Consider the following 16,170-nt stretch of genomic DNA (forward strand, 5'->3'; position numbering starts at 1 on the left):
TATGAGTCACCAAATGTATTCTGCAACATTTTCAACGTTTCGGCACAAGATTTTTTTTGCAATACAATATCTTCGACCAATAGAATTATACATATCGAAAATCGCTGATCATACATTATTGGTATGACCATTAGTTAATTTTGGAATATCTACTTGAAATAATGAAACCATTAAAAACACAGTGAGGTAGGAAGCTTCCATATACAGATACAGAACATCCCATTATTCAAATTCGAATTTTATCAGGGGAGTTTTCCCCAGATAAACAATTCTCGTTCAAGATTTTTCAATCACTTGCAAATAACATCTTTCTCCCAGGAATACAGAAAATGTAATAAAATGATGTCATCTTAAATCGGACGATTCCTTCCTCGAGTTTTGCGCTTACCTTTCTGCCTGATTAGTTCACGTGATATGCAGAAATTCATATTTCATTTGTATGGCAGCATCCCAACTTTAGAGAGGGGGAGGAGTGTCGAACCACCATAGAAACATTTATTGTCCCTTAAAACCATCACATGCCAAATTTGGTTCCATTTGCTTGATTAATTCTCGAGTTATGCATACCCGCACCCCCTCCCCCTTCACTGCAAAGTTTTCAAGTTATGCAGAAATTTTTGTTTCATTTGTATGACTGCCCCCCCCCCCTTAGAGAGGAAGGAGGAGTGTTGTACCACAATAAAAACATTTGTTGCCTCCTAAAACCTTAACATGCCAAATTTTGTTCCGTTTGCTTGCTTATTTCCTGAGTTATGCAGAAATTTGTGTTTTTAATATGGCAGTCCCCCCTTAAAGAGGGGGGAAGAGTGTCGAATCACCATAAAAACATTCCCCACCCTCTATATCCACCTCATGACAAATTTGACTTCAGTCCCATATCAATAGAAAGTTAGCCCCCTTCCTGTTGACCGATTGATCTGAAATTTGGAACACGCTTTTATCTCTGCTGTCGTTATAAAACTGCGTATTCCATGATCTTGAAAATCCAAGACGGCGGTCGTTACAAAATGACGGACTACATATTTTATCAAAACCCCATCAATATGGGTATCAAATGAAAGGGCTTGACTAGAAGAACACAATTATTTATGAAAAATGTAAATCCAAAATGAAAACTTTTTTTTTTTCAATTCATCAATATGGGTATGAAACGAAAGGGCTTGACTAGTAGAACATAGTTATTTGTGAAAATGCAAATCCAAAATGGTGATATGTTTTTTTCAAAACCTCATCAAAATAGATATTAAATGAAAAAGGCTTGACTAGTAGAACACATTAGACCATGAAAAATCCAAATTCAAAATGGCCAGTTACTTTTATTCATACAACTCTCGTACAGTGCAATTCCACCCCAAAGCTGCTGACCCGACCCTCTACGATTTTTGTGAAACTTGGTACAAAACTATCTAAATTACAATTTTCATTATTATATGACCAATTTAAATTACGACTGATTTTTTGAAGGGCGTGATTAAAATGATTAATCTTTTCGAAAAATTGTAACTCAAAAACCAGGTGTCTCATTAAAATATTATGTTTGACATAGTTATTGGAAAATCAATAAATCGTTTGAGAAAAATCACATTTTGAATGTACTGTTAAATAAACATTCTCAAAAATAATATTAAAAACTTTTATATCTTTATGTCGTCTAGAGTAAGTTCTTCTAACATATCGTCCAGGTCTTCACTTGCGTGTAGTTTCTAAATATCCGAATCGGAACTCGATGAGATAATACTCGAAACTTTTCTTCTAACGCTTCTCCCGTCGTCACTACTTCCCTCGCTTTCAGATTATTACGCCGCTCGGTGAACATTTTGAGGATGAAAAAAAAATTGGGCCTATCCGAGTTGGGCAATTATGATTCTCATTCTCAGAAAAAAATGGAACTTGCTTCTTATTTTAGCTTTTTATCTACCAAACGCAAAGAGCAATGAAAACAAATCATGTGAAAAGACGGAGTTGCCAAATGTGATATAGTTTGTAACGATTATTTTCCCACAAAAGTGACATATGTTCTTGGTATGATATATACTCAGGATCTTCGCAATCGATTGAACAGAATATTACATATGCTCCATTAAAATTGCAGTTATTCATCGTCATCGAAAATACTATATAGAGCAAGTACGTTCGGTTGAATTTCATTTTTTTTATCATTGGCAACATTGTACAATTGGCTGAAAAATTATTTTTATATGTTTACTAATCAGCTGACAACTGATTGATTTCATTCGGATTCAACAGAAAAGTAGTCCTGAATCGAACCAGAATTCATCATTATCGTTACCCGCTTATTTCTCTTGCGCACCGAGAGTTGGGTTTGGGCTCCGCAAGAAACTCGATCAATTCGCTCTGGGCGACGAAAGTGTTAAAGAGATTTAAACCGTCGATCTTCCGTGGTGATTGTACAACTATCGATAGTTTTACTGCTTCCGCTAATTATGAGTTTAATCTAGCATGTTTGAATAATATTTGAGCTGAAGATTTTTCTGCATTGACAATTAAACACAATTTTTTTGCCTTTTTTATATTTATTCTACAACGTGATCACAATTTAACTCTAAACATTACATCTAGCGATTATCCAAAAAATATTGAACCATTATTTTGCTTACTGGGAATTGGTTACATGTTCCCAATTTGATTGATTGCATTCATGTGCGGCTCCTATCTTCCCTGAAGCTTTTTCATATGTGAACGCGTGTTTCCCATTTTGAGAAGTTCATGATGTCAACAGTGTTTTTAGCTTCACTTTCCAATCATTCAACACAATGTCATGGATATTTTTCTCTTATTTTGTTATGTCAATTTTTGGATCTTCTTCAGAGAACTTGTGCGTCCATGTTTGAATTCGCAGCCCTAAAACCAAATATTCTCATACGGTGGCGCATACTCACCGAAAATTTAGTCCACATCGCTTTTAATATCAGTATTGCTCGACGCAATTCACGAAAACTCGTATATACTTGAATCACTTTTGTTGATACTTGTACAATTCAAAACTAGCAGGGGTTGCATTCTCCTATTATGTTACAATAATGGACCATAACTGTCTGGACAATATTTGTTCGTTTTCAACAGTTCAATGAGTAAGTGATTAACAAACATCATTTATAAATCATCATAAATAAAATATGTACAAGTCAATGAATCCACCACCATTTTTTTCGTTTCGAGGTCTTAAATTTCTAAGGTTTTATATAAAGCTCCTTGTCTTGTGCACTTGATCCAAACAACTTCCGCCACGAATACCACAAAACCGGAGGCTAATCCAAACATAAGCAAAAATAAGGGACCAGACAGATGATGTACCTGTAGCGCTACTGCTCCTGGATTATCATGAACACGAGAGAGTCCAACGACCTTCTGCACAGTGTATGCTTCTGGAAACTGTGTCGATACAATTTCCTCCCAGTACCGCTGGATGCCACTTTGGAACACGCGCATAATTATCACATTCAAATGCTCTAGCATAGGCCAGGTCTTAGTGACCTGTATCACACAGTGTCCCCAGTACAAATCCTCGAGCATAACGCGAAAATTGTGCACAACCTCATTCGTAATGTAACTTGATATTCCGTAATGACCATAGGGAAGTCGCTCGATTGCGTACGCCATGTCTGCGAGTCTGGCATGCTCGAGTAATGCAGTTTTATTCATGGTCCGAAAGTTGGATACAAGTTTCATAACAATGGGCTAAAAAAAACCAGATTATGTTGGACATACTATTCTGAATGTCACCAGAAAAAAACATAGTACCTCGTCCGAATCCTCCAAAGCATACACCCACGCATCGTGTGATGCTCCCCATATTAAATTTCGCCCTGCAAGCCGTTCAGCGGTATCAATCGGTTGCTCATAATGGGGAATTGTCATGATGCTGGATAAACCCCCGCAGTAACTGTTGCCGATTATTAAACCCCCAAATAGTAAAACACCGACAATCGTTACTTGAGGACCGGTTTTGTATTGCTCAATTCGCTGAACAGAACCAATTATCAATGATGTCCCGACTGATGTGATCACGTCGGAGACCTCCAGCCTGGTTTCCTATAAAAACAGGTTGAACAGGTTACCGATGAAGACGTAAATGGAAGACTTATCATATTACGGTATATCGGATAACGTGATTCGTCATATAATTCATAAATAGGAGAGCAATGGAGGTTATCATGAACGTCATAAATGTAACAGTCCAGACTTGCTTGGAGAAAGGTAGTATCGGCGTCATCCATGATGGAAGTAGCCTGTAATTTTAAACAATATCTATAACAAATCGAATATACAACAAAATTTCACCTCTGCTTCGGAGTAATGCAAGTAACCCCCGTCCTGGACGTCGATTGAGAAACCGATATCGATTCGAAGAACCAGGCCAGATTGCCACCCATGCCGATGTCGACGCGATGGGAGCTTATAGCGCCCATAATACCAGTTCCAGAGTGGTTCTCATATACTTCACCCCATTGGTACAACTCTTCTAAGAACACATTCAGGCTGCAGTTATGAATGCGACAGAACTCCAGCAGCAGCCTCACCTCTGTACCATCCACCATGAGTTTTAAGTCATTGCCCACGAATGCGTTTGCCTTGTTCGCATCACTCTTAACGAAAAAAAAACAAGTATTATGTTTTTACATAGACTGGTTCATGAATAATTGCATTAACACTAGAATTACTGATAATCATCATAAACCTACTTTTACCAAACCGGTCATTTTGACCAGTGTGATATTTAGTTGTTAAAATATAAAAAATCAAAGGAAATAAAGTATAATTTATAAACATCATGACATTGTTAAGAAATTTTAAATTAAATTTCAAGATAAAATCTTGTGAACAAATGGTACATTCGGTCATTTTGACCGGTTGGTAGTTGTAGTGTTCAATACTTACCGTCTCCGCCCATGTTGTGTATGGTTTGTAGTTTATCATCGCCATTCGTAAAAATCGACCCTCCAGATCAATCATTTTATCTGGGAAAAGATTACCATCACCACGAAAGTGTCTGCTCGCGGTGAAATACGTATCCAACTGGATCAGCTGGTCGTAGTCAAAACGTCCGGAAAATTTGTTTGTCCACACTAATACCTCGCCATTATCTGCGGATGGGACCAGTAACAATAACCGAGAAATATCCCACACTATCCGATGGTTCACAATGCTTCGCAGCTGGTCTAATTTTGCTCCGTGGTCCAACGCAACAATAAATGCTTTATTTGGGAAGCGTTGATTAGTGAAATCCTGCAAGCGTTGGTAACTATCCAAAAAAGGTATGACTGAGTTTTGGGTAAGTATATATGTCTGAAAAAAAAGGTTCTGTACGGAGGATACAACCTACATCGCTATTTATATGATACCTGACATCCTAGTTCCTGGCTGTCCATTTGGATCGATTCTGTGACTGTCTCGAGATTAACAGTTATGAATGATGCAATGAATGAAGCTTCCAGCAGTATACCATCTGAACGATCGCTCCGAACAAAGCAAAAACAATATGTTGTAGATAAATACTGTAAAGCTAACGGCAATCTAATAACATTCTAGATCATTAGTTGAAACATTATCATGTATACCAATTAGATTAAGGAGATCAGTAATGGGGCTTGCGCCAGCAATTGTTGAATTTATCACTATGGGATCGAACATGTTTATCATGTGAGACTAGGATTGGCTGCGCTTGATTTTATAACATTTTCTTTGCGGCAAATTCATGAAATGCGTACCTGTTGTCAGGAAATGAATAAATAATAGCAGTATACGAAAGAACCGATTGCAAAATGTGCTCTAATTTGATGAGCAGAAAGGTGATCAAATAATAATCGTTTTTATTCGGAATTGCTTCAACGCTGAGCAGGGGAAGTAGAAACTTTTTCGTACACGGAACACACTCATACAGCAGATGAATTTAGCTGACATCAACATTAACATAGGGGGTCTTCGTAGCCACATTGGTTGAGCGTTCGCTTAATGAGCGATCGATCGTGAGTTCAAAATCTCAGGGTCCTCAATTAACCATCTTTGTGTTGTTATAAAATAACAACGTCCATGCAACAAATATCAGCGATGGAGGTCAATCCACGGTCGAATGAAGAATGAAGATTCATCCATACAACCTGCTCTGCCCTGCAAGAAACATCGGACTGTTGTGCTATTGATAACCCAACAATGATTATGTCAACTGTCTCCGCTGTACGGTGAACAATAGAAGAACAGAAAGAATATTCTTACGCCTAAATGGCTACTACTGTGTAGTTTACTATAATGTAATGGGAAAACACTCTAACGCCCTAATGACTACTACTGTGTAATTTACAATTTATCGAACCCATAAACATGTTATATGTACACGATTAAAACCCGGCTCTGTTACAGCTAAAATGCTAATGAGCCTAAATAAAAAAAAATGAGTGGGTTATATATATGATATAACCGCAAGGTTGACGTGGAACTACCTTAGCTTAGCAATCATTCGTTTGTATTGATTAAATTCTTGATTGAATGAAACAGTTTCCAAATTCAATTGAGTTCAATATATTTGCTCTGTGAGTGAAAAAAATTAACAAATGCCGTGTAAAGTCAATTCATTTATTGTGATTGATTGTTCTTCGTTACAAGTAAATTTAATGACGGACCTTTTACGTTTGGTATGATGACTAGAACAAAATATATGTACGGAAGAATTATCAAACGTTTGATGAACCAGCCTAAGGCTGAAAATCTTTCCAATAAAGACAAAAAAAAATTATCAAACGATTATTTTATTTTACATTTCCCTCTGAAGTTTACATCCCAAAAGTGTACATACTTCTCGAATCTCGAATTTGCTTGAAACTGGGAAGTTCATTCGCTTCTAGTGTCTGCACGATTTTCCCAGGTTCCTAAGTTTAGAAGATCATGTTAGGACAGACATGTTCCACTCTGCACAAAGGCAAGCGAGGACAAAAGTACTCGCAGTTTGCATTTACTTGCAGAGCCGATTTCCCCAGAAACCTCGGTTTTGAAGTCTGTGTTAGGGAAACACATTTCAATCGGAACAAAAATACCCCCGATTTGTATGAATTCGCAATGCCGATTTCCCCACGCTCTATGGATTTGAAGTCTGTGTTAGGGAAACACATTCCAGTCGGAACAAAAATACCCCCGACTTGCATGAATTTCAAATACCGATTTCTCCAGGCACCTTGGTTTAGAAATCTCTATTAGGGAACACATTTCGTTGGGAACAAAATCTCCCCCTACTTCTCAGTTCACTCGCCTCTAGGCTCGTTCGTGTGTTTGCAATGCCGATTTCGCTGCTTGGTTTTAAAGTCTGTGTTAGGGAACATTTTTCGATGAGAACAAAAATCCCCCTACTTTCATGTATTTGCAATGCCGATATCCCCAAGGCTGTGTTAGGGAAACCGTAAATCGGGCCAATCAAAACGATGCAGTTAGGGCGTTTAGATAACGCCTAATATTTTACAGTTATTCAATTGTTTATCTAATGAAAAACAACATTTTGTTAGTTGCGATAGATGCGTAGAAATATTCCCTATCAAGTGATGCAAACATCTCTCCTATCCAGTACGAAATGTTCGAGCTATAAGCATTCGAAATCTTTCATTTTTTCCTGCATGTTCTGTGTTTAGGTTTTCATTTTACCCTCCATATATTCCGGTTAGACGTAGTCCCACGTCAATAAACAAATGGGATAGAAAAACATTAACATGCTCTAGTTTGTGGGAATGACACATAAACTCAAATATTCTTTCTTCACTCGAGAAGGGTAGTGCGAATACTCGTCTGACTGAAACAACGCTTTGTTTTTCAGTTGTATGACTAGAGTTTTTCCTAGAGTTGAACATTTTTTAAAATTTTTCTCAATAACGTCCTTGGTGTGCGAGTGGACCGAGAAAAGGGGTCATAGACCACAAGAAGAAAGGACAACTACCCGCAAAAGGCAAGTGGCCAAGGTCAGCTCGGATTCCGAGGGTTATCGCTGCCATCAAAAGGAAGGTTCGGGCAAATCCAGTGCCCTTAATAAGGAAAAAGGCCAAGGAACACGGTATCAACGACTTAACGGCCCAGAAGTTCGTAAAGAAAGATTGCGGGGAGAAGTCGAAGGCACGGAAAATAACTCACATGATTAACAACCGCATCCGGGAGGTACGATTCGAACGATGTAAGAAAAGCTTAAACTTCCTCAAGCGAAAAATTTCTGTCCACCTACAAGAGCATGTTTACCTTCGATATTGATTCTCTCCCAGTAAAACCTGTGGCCGACGAGCATAAAAACGTGTATCTGACCAACCATCCTGCTAGCGTGATGGTGTTTGGATTGGTGACTTCCGATGGCAAAAAATGGATCTGGTGTTCATTCCAGAAGGCGACAAAGTAAACACGGAAGTTTACATCGGGATTTTCAGTAAGTATGTTCTTCCGTGCATTAAAGAACAGTACGGCCATAAGTAAAAACTGTATTTCAACAATATGGGATCTGTGTCACATCTCAAACCTCACCTAGAAGTGTTTACAGGAACATCAGTCGTTCTGGACTAAGTGGCCACTATCCAGCTCCGAGCGTAATCCGCTGGTACTCACTATGGTGCTTCATGATGGCCTAGGCCTGTTCAAAACGCCACCCGAGTACAGTAACTATTAGACAGACATTGATCCATACCTGGAGAGAAATAAATTCAGGCTACATTATTAGGACGTGTCGTGCGTTCCGGAAGCATGTGGCGACCCTAATTGCAGCAAGTGGACGCTCGATTGATGATTAACATAGACTCTCAGAAACATCTCCTTTTAAATAAACAAAACAAAAATCGAAACCGAAAATGTCTTCACAAATAGCCGTATGACGGTGAAAAAATTGGCGGAACATGATGTTTATCTCTATACTCTTCCAAACCGAAGCAGTGTAATACTGAGGAGCAGAGCAATACAAAAGAGCAACCTTCCAATCCAGATGTAGATGAACCGATAGTAGTAGGAAATACTTTAGAAGCAGTTCCATCAACAATCTCAGTCGTTTCAGCATCTTCGCAAGATTCCCAAAACAGCTACACACAAAAATATTTCCGAGCGTACAACATTGAGTTATTCAACAAGCGAATCACCGGTATTAACGTTTCACCGATAATGACGAGAAGACTAGGGCAGGCTAGTTACCCCGAGCAAAAACTCAATGAAATTTCTAAAGGTATTAAAAGAAACCTATTTTCCTTTTCACATGAAGAAGACGAAGAGTCAAATTATAAACAAAAGACAAAAGAGCTTGATGAGATTATCAAGCAACTCAAAAAAAAATATTCTCCACACAGAGAAAACAAGGTCAGAAAATGTTAGAATTTTAACAATTTTGTTTAAGTCTTGATCCGTGCAAGAAATGGAAGAAGAATTTAACGTTAATAAGAGGTAGATTCTCTACACCACGTAGTAAATATGAGGCAAGTTTAAGTGAAGATGTTAAAAATCATGTTTCGGAATTTTATAATGACAACGATATCAGTCGATCATTACCTGGAGAAAGAGACTATGTTTCTGTAGCCAAACATGGGAAGCATCAAGACATTCAAAAAAGGTTATTATTTTTTTTATTACTATTACTATTACTATTATTAATTCATCTGACAGAAATAGTCTCAATGAATAATATATCACGTTTTAAAACACATGCAGTCTTCTTATTCTATTTAAAAATTGTGACGTGGACATTACAAATTCAAACACTGATTCAACAGACGAAAACATGCGGACCATTGGACAAACAGGTTGGTTGTATCCATACAAAGTACGATGAAATCCCGGATGCATTAGGGATCGATATCTCAAGTGTTTCCCGATCAAGTATTTCAAGTCCAAGCAAGCGACATCTGTCAGGATATGCCGGTAGGTTCAATGGATCACACCACGGAAATTTCTGAGTGCAAGCCGTACAAACCTCTTTTGCACACGTTCAATTCTTAGGTTCCACACTTAGGTTCCATTATTAGGAGCAGGGCTCTGCATAGTCATGGCCAACTGAAGATAGTCAGCTGACTATCTGACTGACTATATCCGTATTCAGTTAGTAATGCCTTTTGGTTTCTTCACGCAGTTTTCCGCCAAAACCACTAAACAGTCAGTCGGGCGTTTAGTCGCTATCTCCCTCTACCGACTCGACTATATCATTCCATTTTTCCCAGTGCAAAATTGTCCTCATTGCATTTTGAAGTAACTTGCCTCAAAACGAACTCGTTCCTCTCTTTCTCTCTCCAGTGTATGTGTGCATACATCGATGTTTGAGTTCAACGTGGTTTGAAATACGCTACAGGTGAGCTAGATTCTTTTGTATCGTACACGAAAATTACTCACACGTATAAAATAGCATGTATTTATGCGCTATTTTGCAAGCTATTTACTAGTACTAACGCGAGGACCTTTATAGCATACTTGATAAATGGTTTGAGTTCATGATGGGTAGACAATAAACCGTCCATTGATGGGGTAACTTCTTTTTTGCATCAGAAATCATGTTTTCGTTCCTCTCTATATGGATGTAAAAAAAGATTACGTACGCGGGTATAAAATTAGTCTCAGGGGGAAATGGAAGTGTGGATTGAAGTCAGTTGAATGAAGAGGCAGATTTGCATTCATTAGTCGAGTCAGTTAAAGTAACAAACAAGTGACAAACAAGTGAGCGAACAAGTGAGCGAACAAGTGAGCGAACAAGTGAGCGAACAAGTGAGCGAACAAGTGAGCTTTTTGGCAACGCGGGTCCTTGAAATCTTTGGCAATCTTGAATAGGAAGCGAAGTTGTCGGTTTGCCCTAGAGATGATCGAAGTATAATGAGAATGGAAGGAAAGCTTAGGATCCAGCACTACGCCAAGATCTATCACTTCGACTACTCTCTCAAGGGGCTGTCCACATACCACGTGGACAGAAAAAGTAGATTCTAGACACCCCCCTCCCCCTCCGTGGACCAGCGTGGACATTTCTTATACTCCTCCCATCTTTGTCCACGTGGACATTCCTATCTTTTTTGGAGAAAAAAATCGAATTTTTGTTCTTATTTGTTTTTTTTTTGAAAAACCAAGAAAGTTGTAAGGGTGTATCCGAACCATGACCACATAGTTGACGTAGGGTTACGTTACGATATTTGTTGTATGTTGATTTTTAATATCTTCGAACAAAATGAGATTCTAGATTCGAACAACATCATCGTGAAATAATCAAGGTGCGAGATTGTGTTACTTGTTAGGTTTCAGGGGTATAGCTTGCGATACGTTAAGGAGCAGGGAGGTCCAAAATTTTCTGGCATTATACAATTTGTGAACAATGCCATACTATAAATCTATTTACTATTCTTTTTATTCTTCAATATTACCCGGTAAGTTATTTGTATCCCTCTTCAGTTTCTTCCGAATTCTTCAAATTATGTTGTCTACAGTTAGCTTCTGTGCATGAAAAAAAAATAATACTATAACTGTTCCTGATAATGCGTACACATTTAGCATCTCGAAATTGTTCAGTAATTTCGTTTAGGATTTACGAAATGGTCTGCAGTTAATTGCTCTACTCTCGTTTGTGCGAAGCTTCCGTTTTACCAGCATCCCAAGATCAGAAAAGTCGCAAATTAACTCAACTCCGATCACACTTTCTCAAAGCTTACGCTTGTCGAAAGTTCACAAATGCTACAGTAAGTGTATTTGATAGTTTCGACCACATGTTTGTCGAGCTGTATTTATTGGAATTTATCGACTGATTGTTTGTAAGAAGCTCATAACAGGAACGTCAGACCTCATGGCTCCTCGACAATCTGGCTAGCAATTTGGGAGGAGCTGTTCCTGATATAGAAGATGACCTTTTGCGGGTGAAGGCTGACTATGGGAATATATAACGGTTTATGTCGATTATCCCAAGAATTTTCTATTTAAAATTGTTGTAAATTATAAGACTTTTCATCGCCCATCACGATTTTTTACAAAAAAGGCGTTTTTTAACATTTATAGAACGAGTCGTGGATAAAGATGTTGTTCATTGAGTTTATTTTGGTCAAATAATGTGGAACCCATACGCCGTAGCAAATTGCTAGCTGCACCAGATGCTCAGGGACGGTGGTTTTTGGATATTTGTTGTGAATCTGTTTATTGATCTGTCGTGCACCGAATATTATTCTTAATGAATTCTTCGATTTGATTAACACCAATGGCGGCACGAACTTTCCGGTCCAACCCATAGAAGAGTATTTCACAAATTACCACATATCAATAGAGGGCAATAAAGAGCTTCGTTGCTAGTAACACTTCTTCAAAGATACAAACCGTGCACCTTTAAAAGAATTTGTTGTTCGTCTTCCAGTTTTGCAAAACCTTGGAAATTCTGAAGAGAAGGAAACGAAGTGGTTTTTGTATCATGAACAATAACTGGATCAAATCGATTAGAAACTAGTGCGAGTCGGTTCTGGAAATTGCATTCTACCTACTTAAAAGTTTTTTTTTTGTTTTGACACGGGCCAGTCGCCACATACATGCATACAGATTAGACGTAATATGTTTAAAAAAAATGTGTCCACGTGGAAATTATCTATACCCCCTCCCCCCTCATCGTGGACAAGCGTGGACATTTCGTTACCCCTACCCCCCGTAAAGTTGTCCACGTGGTATGTGGACAGCCCCCAAGAACATTCTCAACGATGTGATAATCAAAAGTGATCAGGTCATTGGATCGATGAAAGGCATGGCATTTACCGATGCTTATAACAAGTTTTTTCTTGCGACGCCAGTGAACAAACTCATCGAGTAACCTTTGAAGGTGTAGACAATCCCCGATGCAACGTGCCACGACATAGATCTTCAAATGGTCGATGTTAAGTCAGACCGGACCATTTTACATTTTTATGATTACGAGCTTGAAGTTTGGTGCGCTAAGGGGTTTTCATGGAGCGTTCAAAACAGTTTAGATAAGCTTTTCCTGCTGTACGCGTGATTTTCCAAATCTGATAAATGTGGAATGTAGCTTACAAAATGTTTAGTTCTGCGACTTGGTTCTCTCTGACTTAACGGCGATCAAATATAAGCTAAGCAGCGTATATAAGCTTGTTCTTGAAGCCTAACGAAGATGCAACGTCATCGAAATATGGCACAAACAGTAAAGGTTCCAAATTGCTTCCTTGTGGGACGCCAGATACGCTAACAAACGACGATGATACGCTAGAGCCATGCTTGACACGAAGCTTCCTATCAGTTAGGTACGACGACAACCACGACACCAATCTGTTCGAAGCGCTCATCCGTGGTAATTTACTCAGTAGCACTTTGTGCTCGATTTTATCGAAAGCCGCCAAAAAGTCTGTGTAGATAATGTCTACCTGTACCTTTTGTTCCAAACTGGACCCTTAATACATGTGATTTGTAGAGTGCAGTATTTAGATGCTTGTAGTCATCGCTTGCATGATTGTAATTGACTTGTGTAAAGTTGGATCGATGGGTTCGCATACGTCGCGGCCATTGATTTCGTACACGTTTCGCCCTTCCGGAGGAGAGGCGTACCCCAAGGAGGTGACATATGGCAACGTTTCATAGAAACGTTCGCAATCAGCCATTGGCGAATGATGTCGCAAAATTTGAATGCCATGTTATGGACGTTCGTACAATCGTACAATCGAATCTCCAAACAGAGTCGGACAGATGAGCAGAAAGGCTGTTAAAATCAATTTAGCGGTAGTTAATTTTCTTTTCTTCTGCATTTTCCACCGAAAGCGAAATCACCGATTTAGCTGGTATGTTGAAGCGAATGCTCAGAGCAGGGTGATGCGGATCTACGGACACTAGTAAATCATCGGCGGTCAATACCTCAGCATGGCTTTCTTCGGATAAAAAAACCAAATACAAAGTACGGCGCAGGTGATTTAGTTGTACATTAATTTGCCGCTTCGCTTGCCGGAGTAAAAAGTATCGGGTTGTCAGGACTAAGCTGTTGTCGTCGTTAGACCATGCTGAACGCGGCTGGTTATAGTCACCACAAGCAAGAAGAATAGCATCGGAGTTGGCGGACGCACTAAGTTCACGAACGGTGGCGATATGATCTTCTATCAGAACAACATTACGGCTTTTGTCGGGCGGGATGTATATATTGCATATCAGGAAACGATGGCCCCGAATATTCGCAGAAACACACACCTGCTCCTGCCGGTTTTCATTAAGCGTGTCGATGTGTGAGCTCACGTGTCGATTGGCGACAGCTATCAGAACACCGCCAAAGATACGCTTGTTGCTATTCAGAGGACACCGATCACATCGAAAATCGTTGTACGATGATCCGAAAATTTGCAGTGAATTAATGCTATCGTTTAGTCCAGTCTCCGTTAGCAATATCACATCATAGCCGCAGTCGAAGGAGATACGAAATGCATTGTCCAGCTTGGTTCTTAATCCTCTAACATTCTGACTGTACAATTCGTAGTTGCTCTCCGTGAATGACCTGACCCAACCAAATTTCACGCTTGGGACTAGCAAATCATTCTCGTTGTGCAATTTTCGGTGATTCGAGCTTTGAATGGTCAATTACGACGCCGGCCACGTCCTTTCAGTCACCAGGGGAATGGAAGGAATGTTAGTATGATATTCGCCACGCCTCTATAGCGTGGTTTCCTAGCGAATATTATGGAAGGAATAGTTGTTAGTGGGAAGGAATAAAAATCAGGATTCACTGAGGTAAGTGATGTGATTATGCAAGTGTGAACTATCGACCACCCGTCGAAACGAAATTTCTAATATCCCATGTGTCATAATACGTGACAATATTATTCTAGGTATCCTGATAAGGAAAACCTGTAAAATTAATTATTTATCGCACGTACTCTTTATCGAAATCCATTTAAAATTTAAAATAAAATTAAAAATGAATTTAAAATTTGGGAATTTAGAGTTTTAAAACTTGAGAGCTTAGATAAATTAGCACATGGAAATTTATAATACACTATGTATTGAATGACTAAATATTCATTGTTAATTATCCACTGTAGTCATTTTCAATTCACATTTCATATTAAATCAGCACATTAATAGCACGACACTAAAATAAAAGACTATTCCTACCTTCAATCAGACGTGTTAATATCCAGTGATAATAATCCCTACAAAAACAAATATTCGTACCTTAAACACTTAAAATTGGTTAAGCGACTTTCTCCTCACTTCCTCCTATACCACACATAAAAATGCCTTTACAGAAAATATGTTAGGGGCTGTCCACATACCACGTGGACAACTTTAGGGGGGGTAGGGGTTGCGGAAATGTCCACGCTTGTCCACGGTGAGGGGGGAGGGGGTATAGACAATATCCACGTGGACACGTTGAATGAATATTTTGAAAAAAAACTGTTCACATCTGTGTTCAACAATATATGGAAATTTCTGCATTCTGAACATCTATATTTTTCATATATGTGCTGAACATCTATATTTTTCATATAGTTGAACTTCTTTGCTGAAATGTGAGGATGTATTTTGGAGTGTATCTTTGAGGCAAGCGGAATGAACCATAATCAGTTATCCCCAAAACTGGTCTTCACCCGGAGAAAATCATCTTTGTATCTGGTGCGATTCGAACGGAATTCTGCATCATGCATCATAAATTCCAGCAAGTTCAAGTACGCGACTAAACGAACCAGAATCAGTGATTTATAATTAGTCAATATGATAGGTAAGCTGTTCCACCAGAATTATGCCAAATCCCATGTTTCTTTGACAGCTTGAAAATTTTTTTTGGAGTTTGACTGGGATGTGGTACTCGGTGGAGTACCTATTTGGGCCGTACTCACCAGATATTGCATCTTCAGATGCCGTTGGAAAAGGGCAAGAATTTCGACTCACGGAATGGCATAAAAGTATCCTGCACAGTTTTTTGACGAGAAAACAAAAGGTCTGTGGATTTGTGGAGAAAAAACATACATGCACATACAGTACCCTTCAAGAAGTTAGAACCACTCAAGTTTTTAGCAATCAGGAAAAGCTCAGTTGAACGAAGTGTAAAAAGTGGGAAACATTAACTATCTTCGTTAATTTTATAAAGGAGTGATAATGTGAAATGGGGAGTAACATCTGGTTCTAAAGTTATGGAACACCGATACTTCATTTTTTTAAAGATTACAAAACAATTAAGGTTACAAAATTGTTTTATGAACGAAAATAGTCATT

The sequence above is a fragment of the Toxorhynchites rutilus genome, chromosome 3, assembly GCF_029784135.1.
Source record: "Toxorhynchites rutilus septentrionalis strain SRP chromosome 3, ASM2978413v1, whole genome shotgun sequence".
NCBI lineage: Eukaryota > Metazoa > Arthropoda > Insecta > Diptera > Culicidae > Toxorhynchites > Toxorhynchites rutilus.